Here is a 14,147-nt window from a genome sequence, read left to right on the forward strand (position 1 = left end):
TTAATTTGGAGGTTTTTAGGAAATTGTCTTGTGTTTTTTAGGGATTGCTAAAAAATAGGGATTTCTTTGGTGTTTTTTAGGAATTGTGTTTCTTAGGGATTTTTGGTGGTGTTCTTTAGGGATTTTTTGTTTCCTTGTTGTATATGGATTCCTTATGTGATATGGATTTGTAAATTGTGTATAAATAGGAGTAGGATTTCCAAAACCTTTTCTAACTTTGTTTTCTCTTTAATTTCGTCCTTGCCTATATATATATTTGTATATTTTCGTTTCTCTCATTCTTTTGTCTTCTAATTTCGTGTAAACATGTATGTGTGCTCTCTAACTCTTTGTGATTCTTTGTTTGTTTTAATTCTATGCATGCTTGTAAACTTGTAATATTTTCGTAAAAACTTGTATATTGTATCTTTGATTTCGTAAATTGTATAGTATTTTCTTTAATTTGTTCTCACATGTTAGCACCCTCAATCCCCGGTTTTGAACGATACCCTATTTGCTCTATACTAACGATGATATTTTTCAGGGTTTAAATTGACGATGCTTTTGCACGTATCAGTATGCAAGAGATCGATAGACCAATCAAAACTATATTCGTCCCAGCACAAGTATCACTGTTCGCCAGGCACGCAATTGTGGTACTCACAGTAATATTATACTGAGAATTCTGATAGAATGTCGGGATGAGCAACCTATCTGCACATAAACACGGGACACCCGAAAGAATACGAATAACATAATTGATCAAACAGATACCCAAAACACCTCCTGGGTCCCAAATCCAAATCCTTGGAGAAAATAGGCCCAACAATTGGGCACTACTATGGGCCCAAAAACAACCCAAACACAGAGCCTCATGATCTGAACATCCTCCTGCTCTGGACACCCAGAATCTGGGCACCCAAGTGCGGTTGCCCGCTGCCAACCCTGGCTAGACCTCCTGCATCATCAAAGCCGATGCCAGAAGAACCTGCACCGTCGTCTGCAGCACTGCCCCCACGCGAATGCCCATGGTCAGAAGCCGTCTTCTTCTACCTAAGACTTTCCATCCTGAGCCCGACCTCCACAAGCGACGCCGGTCTGCAAGCCCGCCTTCCTGACGCGCTCGACCTCGATCTGCCTCCATACCGGCCTTCCGATCCACCTGCCCAGCAACCTCGCCTCCCACGTCCCTGGTTTCTGACGCTGGAGCCATTTCCAAGGATCAGCGCAGTGCGCGAACCTTGGCTCGGTGTCAAAACACCGCTTCTCGCCTTTGACGGCGTTGTCAAACTCGGCTAGGGAAGAAACCCTAGCAGAGCACCCAGTGGGGAGGAAGGCTTTGTATACAACTGTTACACGTGTTTTTTGCATTTGGATTGCATTGGTTGTGTTCTTTGTTTTTTATTTTTTTTTACTAGAAAATCTATAGAAGTCATTCATAATAAAGTATATAGATTTTCAAGAATCAATAAAAAGTCTGTTGCTAAAATCAATGCTTTTAAGAAATCAATAGCAGTCTATCAACTTTTTAAAGAGTCTATGGACTTTTCAAAAAATCTGTCAATTAAAAAAGTCTGCACAAATCCAAATACAATACACCCCCTAAGTACAATTTTGGTGAGACACATTCCTTATTTGGTCTTGCCAACACTTTAATTTGAGTTTTCTTATATTTACTTATTTTACTTTTATTTTCCCCATCCTCTTGGTTTTTACAACTTCTTGTTTTTACCCAAATTTATCTGCCCAAGCTGAGCCTTCTCTTTCACACGCAAGTTCTCGTTCACGTCAGAATTGGGCTGAGAGAAAGGAACCTCGTTCAGCTCCACCCTTCCACGTTGCCAGCATGCATATGGCAACTCCTCCAAGAACATCATCTCAGACCTTCAAAAGGGAGAACCCAGGCCATAAATCGTCATTCACCCTTCTCTTCTCACCTTTCCTCTCGTCCCTGGACACATCAGTCTGTTTGCGAGCCCCGAAACGCCTAGTTAGAGACCTCCGATCAAAAAACGTTCTTCATCAAAGTTGTTCGCCTATGTCTCTTCTATCTAGCCTCCAAATTTCAGCTCCATCGGAGTCGATTTGTGACCTGTACACCCCTCGAAGCGGAAGCTGTTTGGAAGCAAGCCTGTTCCGGATTTCTGCTTAAACTCCCTCTCTTGCTCTACCCGAATCCCCAACACCTTGCTTGAGACTGATACCAACAGTTGGTAAGATTCTTAAACTATCAAGTTCCTAATTCATTCCTCAATTTTTAGGCTCAATACGTTCAAAACAACCCATCTACATATTGAGCGGTCTCTGTTTCACTTTGCATGTTCGAGATTGAGCAAACTTCTTGGTCTGCAATTAGGCTCGATCCAATCAACTCTCTCAGCTCTCTTTCCTGTCGAATCCCTCAAGAAAAACTCATCTTTTTGGTTAGTCTTTGGTGAGTATCATCCTTTCCTTAACACTATGTATTTTTGGTTGTTGTTACAAACTCTTGCAGATTACAACTTGTCACTATTGTTGTTGGAACCTTGTTGTTTTAGCTTAGAACCTTTCATTCTTTCTGATGTGTTGGATGTATGCTAAACCATGGTTATCTTGAACATTGAAGTCATGCTTGATTCAAAAGTTTATTTGTGTTACTGTTGTCCAAACACCATGTCTTCAAAACATCATGTTAGTGAGCTACAAGACCTTCCCCTTATAGTATTGAAGGGTGACTGAGACTTTAACTCTTTAGGAGCTTTATATATAACCTATAGGTGTCTTAGAGCCTACTTAACCAGCCATTTTGGGTACCAAAAGAGCTTTACACAAAAGAACCAGTTTCTGCAGTTTTTCAGTTTCCAGTAAAATCTGACCCAGCTGCATTCATTTCAAAACTGGAGCTAAACCGTTGAGAATTTGGGGTCAGTTTCTTCTAGAGAAATATAGTAGACACAAAGATGAACATTATAGAATTTGAATCACCCCAAAAGAATTTTTCTAGAATTAGTTATGCAATTTTGAAATAGGGGGACAGAAGCTTGTATTTCTGGAAAGAATCTGCACATTGTTTTACTTTAGCCTTTAAAATCTTTATTCTTCACATGGCTTCACTTGGGGTTCTATAACCATTTCAATCTTACTGAGTTGGTTGTTAAACCATCTTCTTTCCAAAAATTTTCCAAGAATTTATCTCAAGTGCTTTGAACACTTTTCCTTGGCCCTTAACAGTTCCTACCTAAACTCTGTTTCCAGCTGTTGATAACTTATATTCTAATGGTGTTTTTGCCACTTTTTTTCCTGAAAAACCAACTCTCCCATAGTGCCCAAATGGTCTGGTTATTAGCTAGTCAATTAGGTTAAAGGAAAGGTTCTCTTTGGAGAGTATTGCGTGTGAATAGCTAGCCGTGTTTATCGTTATTAATGCCGCTTATTGATCTAGGCTTGACATCGTGGTAGGATCTTGTGAAGTTGGTGGTTGCTACAAGGTTGCATTGAGGCCAAGTGCTGCAAGAGAAAGCTCGAGTTCCAGGTAGGGGATGCCTTTAACTCTATCTATGCTTTTCTTGCATATACTATGTTTTATATGAGGCCTCTTGCATGGTTTTTGGAAATTATCTGTTTTACAATTGAAATGGTTTGCGTGGATTGGATTGATGTGTTGGCAATTGATGGGGATGTAAGGAGAGTTCAGTTCCTCCTTGAGCCACCGGTGGTGGGCAGTGTGCACCATGCCCTTGTTGTTGAATAATCCCCTTTGTCTCTAGCCTTGTGATTATTTAATTCCGAAAAGTGATTGGCTAGATGGACGGTTATGATGAAAGTTGTGGAAGAAGATCAATTGCCGTGGGATTGAAATTACGTGGTGATGATCACGTGGAATTGCAAACCGGTTTTTACCTATTACTTTTTCTCAAAACGATAACTCATGTTTTTAAACTTAGATATGGGGGCGGGCATGGGCAATGACTAGATGTAGGAGCCTAACCCCTACTTTAGTTTGTTTTGCAGGCTGTTGTTGTCGAAGCTTGGGTACGGAGGATAATCCTTGGAGGCCAAAATTTGTTTTGTTTAAAGTTTGTTTTTATTTGGCATGTTTTTTTTTGGTCGGTAAAATAAACTTTCATTTAGAAGGATAAATTTACAATAAAAGGCCTAGTAAATAGAGATTGGTTGTGACTGGTTGATGTACTTATTAGGCTGACCTGAAGAAGTACATGACCAGCCTAATAAGTACATGACCCAATCTCAATAAATCTTGATTTAGTAGACATTTTAAAATAAACGATACAAAACCTAATAAAGAGGCTAAAAAGATAAAAAACACAAAAGTCGGAGCCCAAACAAACAGTAGGAGGCCCAACAGAAAACAACAAACAAAAGAAAACCCTAATTCTAAACTTCTCCTTGTCTTCAGCCGCCACAGATCCAGCACCACCAACGTCCACCATGGCCGTCGTAGCTGAATCCAAGCATGGAACTTCAAAATTGCAGCTTGAAAAGAGACCCCTACACCAAAGCCCGAACAAAATAACCCTGAAAATGGAAAAAAAGAAAAAGAAAATAGAGGATCTAAACACAGATTCATCATCATCCCCACAGTAAAAATCTGCACCATAACATGAGATTTGCTGCCACAACTCAGAGAACAAATCTGGGCAAACGAAGCCCAGAACACATGGAGCCAATAGACCCCAATAATAGAACATAGAAGGAGGTGGTGCATGCACCCGAGCCAAAGCTCTACCTATCTTCCGATTGAGATGCGAGAAATCGCGTTTGAGAGGAGTCTCTGCAAGCACCAAGCCATGGTACCGATTTGAAAAGGAAAAGAAGAAATCTGGGCAACAAGATCCGGAGATGAGAGATGGTGGGTAAAAAAAAGTGATGGGTGGTGAGGAATGAGTTAGAGAAAATTTGGGGCTAAGGTACAAAAAGAAAAATGGGGCAAGATGGAAGGAGAAGGGAAGGAGACCGAAGGAGAAAAAAAGAGATGAAGCAAGAGGCAAAAGCCTTAGATCTGAGACATAGCTCAGGGAAGCTAAGACATAGCTCAGGCAAGCACCCATAAAGGGTGGGCAGTGCCACCGACTCTCAAGGTACAGAGGGGTTTCAGAGAGAGAAAAAATCTCTCTCGCTTTTATCTCTATTTGGCATGTTTGATTTCGTTAAATTTTTGTAACGTTATGTATGGTTGATGATGTGTGTGATTGCTTACCACTAAAGTGGAACCCTAGGGTTAGAACCTCCATTTGATTTTAGGTCGTAGTGGGCTAGACCTAGAAGACTCACGTAACTTACCATTCAATGAACTTAATGCAAACTTGGGCTAAGAACTAAAAAAAAAATGACATAGGTTCTAAAACTCAACACAACACCACCTTCCTTTCCTCTTCCTCGCCTAGTTCGTAATCTTGTGATTACGAGCCAAGCCCACTATACAAGCCCAAGAATTTCGAGCTTATAGATTTCTTGATCTCCAACCCAAAGGCCTTGTCTCTTAAGGAATTCTAGGCCCAAAACACTTACTCCCTAAGTGTTGCGAGTGTAGGGTTCCTTAGGGAGGCGGCGCTGTGGTAATCCGGTCTCCGGGTCACCACACCCCGAACACGCATTGAGCCTCATGCCATGCCACCTTAATATCTCAAATGCTTCCCTTAAATGCTCTATGTGGTCCTTCCGATGCTTACTTTTAACCACCATGTCATCAATGTAAACTTCCATGGTCTTCCCAAGTAATTCTTTAAACATTCGGTTGACGAGCCTCTGATTGGTCTCGCCGACGTTGGTGAGGCCAAACGGCATGTTCGTATAGCAATACAAGCCTCGTTATGAGATGAACACTATTTTCTCCCGATCTTCTGGGGCCATAGGGATCTGGTTATAACCGGAGTACGCGTCCAAGAAAGATAAACGTTCGCACCCGGTGATGGCATTCACGAGTTGGTCGATCTTGGGGAGTGGATAACAATCTTTTGGGCATGCCTTGTTTAGATTCAAATAATCCACACACACTCGCCATTTTCCATTCTTCTTTCTTACTACGACCATGTTCGAGATCCAGGTTGGGCACCAAACTTCACGTATAAAGCCTACCTCAAGGAGGCGGTCATTCTCGTCGCTGATAATCTTATTCCTCTAGGGGCAAAATGCCGTTGACGCTGCCTGTAAGGTCTGAAGCTTGGGTCTATATTTAACTTGTGACATGCGACTCCTGGGTCGATTCCAGGCCTATCCTTGTGTGACCATGCGAATACGTCTTGATTTTCTCTCAAGAATTGCAATAAACGAGCTTGTTCCTCTTCAGTTTGGAGGGTGCCTACCAAGACCTTCCTCTCGCCAGAAGCGTCGAGGGCTTCCTCCCGAAGCGGCTCAGTGGTAGCCGGTTCAGGTTCGGGTTCGGGCTGCTCATCTTCTAGTAGGTCCTCCGTTAATTGCTATGCCGACGGACCCTCCTCACCTTTATTCGACGGCGGAGAGCGCTTGATTTCCATGGTATACAACTTTATGGAGAGTAGCTGATCGCCTCAAACTGATATCACCTGCTGGCCATCATCGGAAATAAATTTGATTACCAGACATCTAGTTGAAGCATCGGCTCTCATCCTATGGACCCAATCTCAGCCTAGAATGGCATTGTAGGCTGATAGCTTCTTGACAATGACGAAATCGACCTCCACGGTTTTCCCTCCCGTCGTCACTGGTACTGAAATCTTCCCCATAGGCCATGTTTCGAAACCTTCAAAGTCAGTCAACGGGGCTCTGCTGGGGTGGATAAGTGTCTTGTCTAATCCGAGCTGCTCAAACGCTTCCCAGAATATGACGTCGGCGCTGCTCTCGGCGTCGACCATTATCCGCCGCACGAGGGCGTCCGCGATTTGGGTAGACATGACCAAGGCGTCCCGGTGGGGAAACTGGATGCCAATGGTATCTACCGCGGAGAAACTAATTACCGGCGTAGGGGAAGCACTCTGCCCCGTCGAGGGGCTGCTCGTGATCTGGCACACTCTAAGAATCTTCTCCGCCAAGCGGGTTTTCGACCTTAAGCGTACTTCCTCCTCCACAGTGGTATAAGGGGCTCCATGGATGGCCAATATTTCTCTGATGATCAGTTCCGTGTCTTTTGCCAGGGTTTTGCTTTCAACCTTGTCTGCTGCCCTACCTTCACCGGCCTGGCCGTCGGATTGGTATTGACATAACTTCCCTGCCTTCATCAACTCTGAGATGGCTGGCCGCAATGCCTCGCACTTAGACAACCAGTGCCGAACGCCTCATGGAGGGAGCAATATTTGGTCCGTTCGAATGCGTCTCTTGTCACCAGTTGAGGTGGGGGTTTCGTGAAGAGCCCTTCATGTTGGTGCCTTCTGAATATGGCCGTAGGGCTTAGGGTGAACCATTCCTTAGGTAGACGGGCTCGAGGCTTTGCCTCGTAGTGGTGTCGGCTGTCCTGCCTCACTCCGGGGTGGCTGCCTCGATTTTGCCTTCTTTCATCACCGAAGGTGACAACACTGGTGTATCAGGCCTCGTGTACTTCTTTGGCTCTTTCAATTCTGATCTCTCCCTCAACCCTTGTGATGATGTCGTCCATGTCCTTTGGCAGATCACGCAGTAAACTTTCGTATAATGGCATCCCCAAAAGCAATCCCTCTCGGAAGGCGATCGCAGCGAATTTGGGATCACAGTTAACATGGCGCATTTCAGCTTTAAACCTTTCAAAAAATTTCCCTACCTTTTCCCCTGGCTTCTGTTTGGTACTGAACAGAGTCGCCATATCCTTCTTTTGCTTGCGATTGCAGAAGTATTGTGAAATGAAAACGCGGCTCAATGTGTCGAAATCCGGTATGGAATGCGGCTTGAGGTCTTGGAACCATGTCGACGCTGGCCCCGTGAAACTGGAAGGGAACGCAAATTAATTTCTCGTCGGTTGTCTCGATGGACATCTGTTGTTTATACCCCTTGATATGGTCCACCGGGTCGGTCGTTCAGTCATATTTTTGGAACACCGGCGTGGTAAACCGGCGGGGTTTTGCCCCATTCAAAATGTCATCCATAAACGGAGACTTATCGACGTCCCTTGCGATTTCCGCCGCTAGCTCTCGTGGGCCGGCACGCTTGCATGCATCAATCATTTTTTCCATCTTCTCGCGCCACGATTCATTGCGTGCCCTTTTGGATTGGCCTAATCCGGCTCCGCCGTTCTGCCCCCCATTCGACGTGCCTCCCACCCCCTCGACGAGGGGTCCACCAGAGATTCCCCCAATGACGCTGCTGGCGCCTGCGTTTGCTACTACGTTTTTAGTTTGATGGAGATCACTGATGGCGTTGTCGTCTGACGAATCACTGTCAAGTTGTAGGAACATTTCAAGTTTTCGTCGACGACGAGCCTCGCCGTCCTGCTTTTCCTTCTGAAATTGCTCGAGTTCCTTCCTCAGCCTTTACATCTCGTCAGCTGGAGGCAAGTTCAAGTCACCAATGGGGCTCCGGATGGACCCATTCGGCTGCTGATGGGGAGGAATTTTGTCACTACCAGTCCTCAGTGACAGAAATAGAATCCCGTCAGGGGAAGCTCCCGCCATCACTTTTTAGGGATAAGTGTTTCCCACAGACAGCGCCACTTGTTGGTAACGAAAAATTCTGTAGAGGAGTTTAACTCACCAATGAATGCGGATTGGAGCGGGAGCTGACCAGGAACAATCGAGAAGCTTCCCTCGAGCGTTGACTTGAAGTTTGACCGTCAGCTCGAGAAGGAGGAGGGGTACCTGCAGAAAACTCTCTGTTGCCTAAGTCAGTACGTTTCTTAGTAGTGGAGCAGAGAGAATTGGAATTCGATGGACTACCTCGATGTCAAGCAACCTATTTATAGGTGCATTTTGGCATGGGCTGCAAGTAAACTTGCACAGCAAGTTTGCAGTGATTTGAGCGGCAAGCCGCCATTAAGGCCGTATTCACACCTGCAATAACCACCACTTACTGGCGGCAATGATTGTCGTGTCTGAATGCTACATTGACTCCTGCATTTACAGCTGTAATAACAACTGCATTTACCGCCATCACTTCTCTTTAACTGCCCTATTTAAGGCTCGAAATATTGACCACCCCCACAATGCCTAACCAGATTAATGCAAACGATAAGCAATCATGTATGTTTTTCTCCTTCCCAAGACTGCTTTATTTGCTTTAATTACTTGCTCGTTAGGACTTTTAATTTCCAATGCCTTGGGTTTATTTCCACTACCAATCGATTCATCATATGCCCGATTACGGCTTGGACTGATTACCCTAGAACAATAATAAGATATTCTTTGTTCATTCAAAAGTTTTTCAATCTCCGATGGCACGCTTGTTGTTCCCTAGGAAATCACCAAACCCTTATGTATTCTCCATCTAGGACATCCATTTCAAGGACTATAAATCCGAAAACTTTGGTAATTCAATGGTCATCATACCTTCCTGCAAATACTAGAGTCCATTTCTGTATCTATTTCATTGCAATGGCTTACAGTCCGAACACTTTAGCTCACTCTAGTTCTCCAAGAACTAGAAGCCCCATTGTCTTTAACCCTTATCCTAGCCCTGCCAAAATGAGCCTCCTTTTGTCACTTGAATTGGTGGCACTAGGGTGGTTGTAGAAAGCAATGAAACCATAGCGTTTGTCCCTAGACATGCAATCACCAGTAAAGAGCAGCTAAGCAACTATGTCCTTCTTGCCAAAAATTTTGGCAAAAGAGTCTCACCTAAGAAGATCGTTCGGAAGTGTAACCAACATTGGGCCAACCTCCAAGGCACTGTTAGGATGTACCAACTCATCAATGATTGGTACTCACTTGAGTTTACTTATCTCCAGGATGTGGAATTTGTCCTTGAGAATCGACCCTGGTTTGTTAAAGGAACAATCTTCCATATCCGTGGATGATTCCCTGGCTTCAATGCTCGAACCACTACCATTGAAACCCTCATTCTCTGGGATCGGCTGCCCAATCTCCCAATTCAATACTAGAGTATTGAAGCAATTAAGCCCATTGTTTAAGTGTTAGGCACATTCATCAAGCTAGATCAGAAGACGGAACAAAGCGAGAATTTCATCTTCGCTAGAGTCTGTACAGAGATAGATCTCTGAACTACCTTGAAGAGAGTGCTTGTGGAGAATGAGGGTGACCTATCGTTTGACTTAGTAAGTGATCTTGTAAGGCTTTACCTTTCGTATGTGGCTATCTTTGAAGTTTGCTTTGAGTGTGGTAGCTTTAAGCATAGGATTATGAGCTTCCCCTTTAGGAAAAAAAGACAAACATTTCATTCTAGTTGATAAGGAATAAGGTGATGAAGATATAGTCTCAGAGGATATGGAGGTAGACCAGGAGACTAAGCAGCTGGCTTCGGAGAAGGTAATGGTGTACTTCCCACAGCCAGCAAAGTCAAACTTTGTTCTAGACAATCAGGACCTCTCTAAGGTAGACATCAACCCACCATCACCAGGATGGACTCCAGTTCAGACTAGGAAAAGGACAAAATAGCAACCAATTATGGGAGACTCAAACGAGGTGTATGCAAATAAGGGCAAAGCTGTCAAGGTTACTAAGCAACCTCTGGTTAAGCCAGGTGTGTCTTTTAAAGACATGGCCTCAGGACAAGGCGTTGTTATTGGCAGCCCTACTGGATGTGCCATAGGTCAACCAGCTAAGAGCTTTTCTTCCAGTGATAAGGAGGTGGTGAGAACTTCTTCCCACTGTTCTAGCTCAGTTTTATCTTATTCTTCATTTCCTGAAATAGCAAAGTTATATGATGATCATGCTATTAGGATTAACTACCACTTGGAGGAGGTCTACTCACCTAGGGATGCAGTAGATTACTTTTACACTAATTTTGATTTACCCCATGTGCAGTTTGAAAACATTAGTGATGCTAAGGCTTTTGACTTTGTGAAAGAGGATAGTGAGAACTTGAATGAGTATGAGGTCAAGATAGTTCATGGAAAGAGGGTTCTGATGCTAGTTTATAGTGACTCTACAATGAGTTCGGGTTCTAAGAAGAGGACTAGGGAAATAGCTAAGGATCAAAGCATGGCGGAGGCCGATGCAGAGGAGGACAATGCCTCTTCTCCTAAGGCTCCCTGTAATAACCCGAAAATTAGTGTCAACTATAGAACACTATATTATTAGTTATATTCGAAAAGTCTTACTTTGTTTTGAGTATTTTCTTTTTAGAAATCAATATCATCACATACCGCACTGAGAAGATATGTAAATTTTTTTTATACTAGACTTCTAGTAAACTTATCAAAATACCTTAGTTCGTATTTCTTGTGTACACTCGATATTTATCATTGAGCTCAATACTATTATCTATATTATTTTTGTGATGCATGTCATTTTAGTACTAATTATTGCTATTTTTACCTTAAGAAAGCACTAAAGTTCTTTACTTATTAATTGGGTAAATGTGCATATGGATGTGTGTGTACATACATACATACATACATATATATATATATATATATCTATATATATATATATATATATAATTAGCAAGTTGATTTATGCTTTCTTTCTTTTATTATTTTTTTTATATCTTTTCCTTTAATCATTTAACCTAAATAGTGATTAATCACTCACAATTTCCTTTAATCATTTAACCTAAATAGTGATTAATCACTCACCTTACAATATTAAGTCACTTACTTATTTTATGCTTATTTCTAGCCTATATAAACACATGATCTCTATCATATTTTCCTACAAGCTTAACAATCAAGTGCAAAACTGATTTGAAGCCTCCTTAGTTGAAGAGAAAACTCAAGATTCTCACACAAATCCTTCACTCTTTTTCTCTTAAGAAATTCCCTTTTTGTCAAAGAAGTCCAAGCTTGATTTCAAGACCAAAATCTTCACCTCACCTTCTGAGTTTCTTAAGTAAGTACATGATTACATTTCTATATTCTTTTGTCTTTAAGATTTATCAAATTGCATAATCAATGATAAAATGGAAAAGGATCTGCTTTGCTGCAAACCCGTATTTTCGTATATAACAAATTCTGTTTTGTCAAAACTAATTACAGTATTAAATTCCTCATCAAAAGTTCTTCAATTTAGGCTTTTGAATCACTCAAAAAGGTTAAGAAATGAAGAAGTTATGACTAATCAAAGTTTTCAACTTTTAAACTCGCTGGAAATCTCATACAGCCATCACAACTTCAAAAATTCATATCTCCCTCATTTCTTATCCGTTTTCTACAAACTTTATATCAATTTGAAGCTTAGGACCTCTACTTTTGATCTGGAGAGTTTGAGAGGTATTGGTAATTTGACACTGTACGTAAAGACTAAGAAATCAAAGGTCAGTAACAAAAATATTGGTTTCTGCACTGTTATGGTTCTTCACCATTTCTGGACTATATCCCTCTGATCTGGACTACATGACTTATTCCATTGAATTCCTTGTGAAAAACCCTTTGAAATGGTGTACTCATTTGACTAATTCGGACTTGTGATGGACAACATAACACATCTTGAAGTTTGATGACTCTAATCGGAGAAACATGAATACGGTTGATGAACTTCAATGGATTTGGACATAAGAACTGAAATATTAACTATAATTTAATTTTGTATAGTTACTCATTTAATACTTGTGCTTTATTATTACCTATTTTACTTGATTTCAATTATGTATAAGCTTATTTATTTTATTATGTTGTTTGCTAGTGAATTTACTTATTTGTGTTATACAATTATGTTACATATGTTTTCATATGAAATTATTCCTAAGTATATGTCTCTATATGTGTGTGTACATATGTATATATATTACGATCTATAATTCATAAAGATTGTATTTTGTGGATTTGATTATGTTTGAGGAGTACAATTGTGAAGCCGGGTGATTAGTACTACCCCGTGCTTAAGTGAATTACTGGTAAATGTGTTTTGGTGTTATGAGAAGTTAGCCTGGGCCCTAGTCCCTATAGATAGTGCACTATTATACTCATAGGAAGGAAGTAGCCGACCTTGGGTATACATACTTTGGTAGTGTCCTCAGTATGCTACGGCTTACCCGTGCTTTGGGTATAGTAGACATACCCTAGTACGTGGATTAATGATTCGTTACCAGTTAATCCGAAAATTCACTAAGAAGAGAAGTGTACTTATATTATTTTGATCAAATATCTGTCTGCGATATATATTATCAATATGTTATGATGCTAAGTGAAAAGAGAATCAAGCATGTATTGCTTAAAGTTTATTTCACATATTAATGCTGCAATATTTGTTGGTTCAATAAGGAGATGTGATTATGTGATTTATTACCAGTCTCATAAACCATTCACACGGATGAATATATTTGTATATATGTGTGTGTGTATTGTGTGTATACATATACATATTTAAGAATTCGTATGAACATATAAATGGTTCTTGGTACATTTTGAATTGGTTGTCCATATTTGATTTCTTATTAGACACATTAATATAAGAATGTAAGTTGTGTACTTACTGGGCTTGTGTTGCTCATGATGCTACACCTTCTTGTTTTCAGGTATTGAGTAGATGCTTGGGGAAACGGGATGAACCTACTAGATAAAAGAATGTTTTTCTATTACTATCTCAAGAGAAATATTTTGTTCAACTTCAGTATTGTAAAAATAATAATTTCAATTCCTAATAAAAGTACTATTCAGACATGTATATAATTTCTTTTACTTTCTATTGACTTATTCAAGAAGAAAATTTTATTCGTTTTGACTCACGTCACAAATTCACGAGCCATATTTCAGTACAATATTGGCCTTGGATTTGGGGGCGTGACACTCCCAAACCATGAAGTTAATGTGTTGGAACAGTAGAGGCAACGCTTGGCAAGGTTTTGTGGTGCAATGCCTTTTTTATTCTTCCTGTTATGATCTTGATGTCTTTTGTCTTTTAGACACTAGGGCTTCAAGTACTATTTTAAATAAACTCAGGAAGTTATCTTTTGATGATTGTTAAGTCCATAATTACCTAGTAATTATTCCCCTAATCTTGCACTTTTGCTTAACCTTTGTGTTTGTACCTACATGTGCATTTGCAAGCATAATTAGCTATAATCAGCTACACTTACGGTACCACCAGAGGTACTGACTCCCGCCAAAGGAGTAGCCTACGGATACACAGCCAGGCGGGCTACCGCCCGAGCCTCGGATTACCCCCAGATCACCG

At 41.2% G+C, this 14,147-nt stretch overlaps 1 long non-coding RNA gene across 1 annotated transcript; it reads left to right on the plus strand.

Annotated features, from left to right (window-relative positions):
- The first annotated feature begins 1,763 nt into the window (after window positions 1–1,763).
- Window positions 1,764–11,069, plus strand: LOC133720514 (uncharacterized). Its single transcript, XR_009851908.1, has 3 exons — window positions 1,764–2,413; window positions 3,401–3,490; window positions 3,958–11,069. It is a non-coding gene; the product is annotated as an uncharacterized LOC133720514 (long non-coding RNA).
- The last annotated feature ends 3,078 nt before the right edge of the window (window positions 11,070–14,147 follow it).

The sequence above is a fragment of the Rosa rugosa genome, chromosome 7, assembly GCF_958449725.1.
Source record: "Rosa rugosa chromosome 7, drRosRugo1.1, whole genome shotgun sequence".
NCBI classification, from domain to species: domain Eukaryota; kingdom Viridiplantae; phylum Streptophyta; class Magnoliopsida; order Rosales; family Rosaceae; genus Rosa; species Rosa rugosa.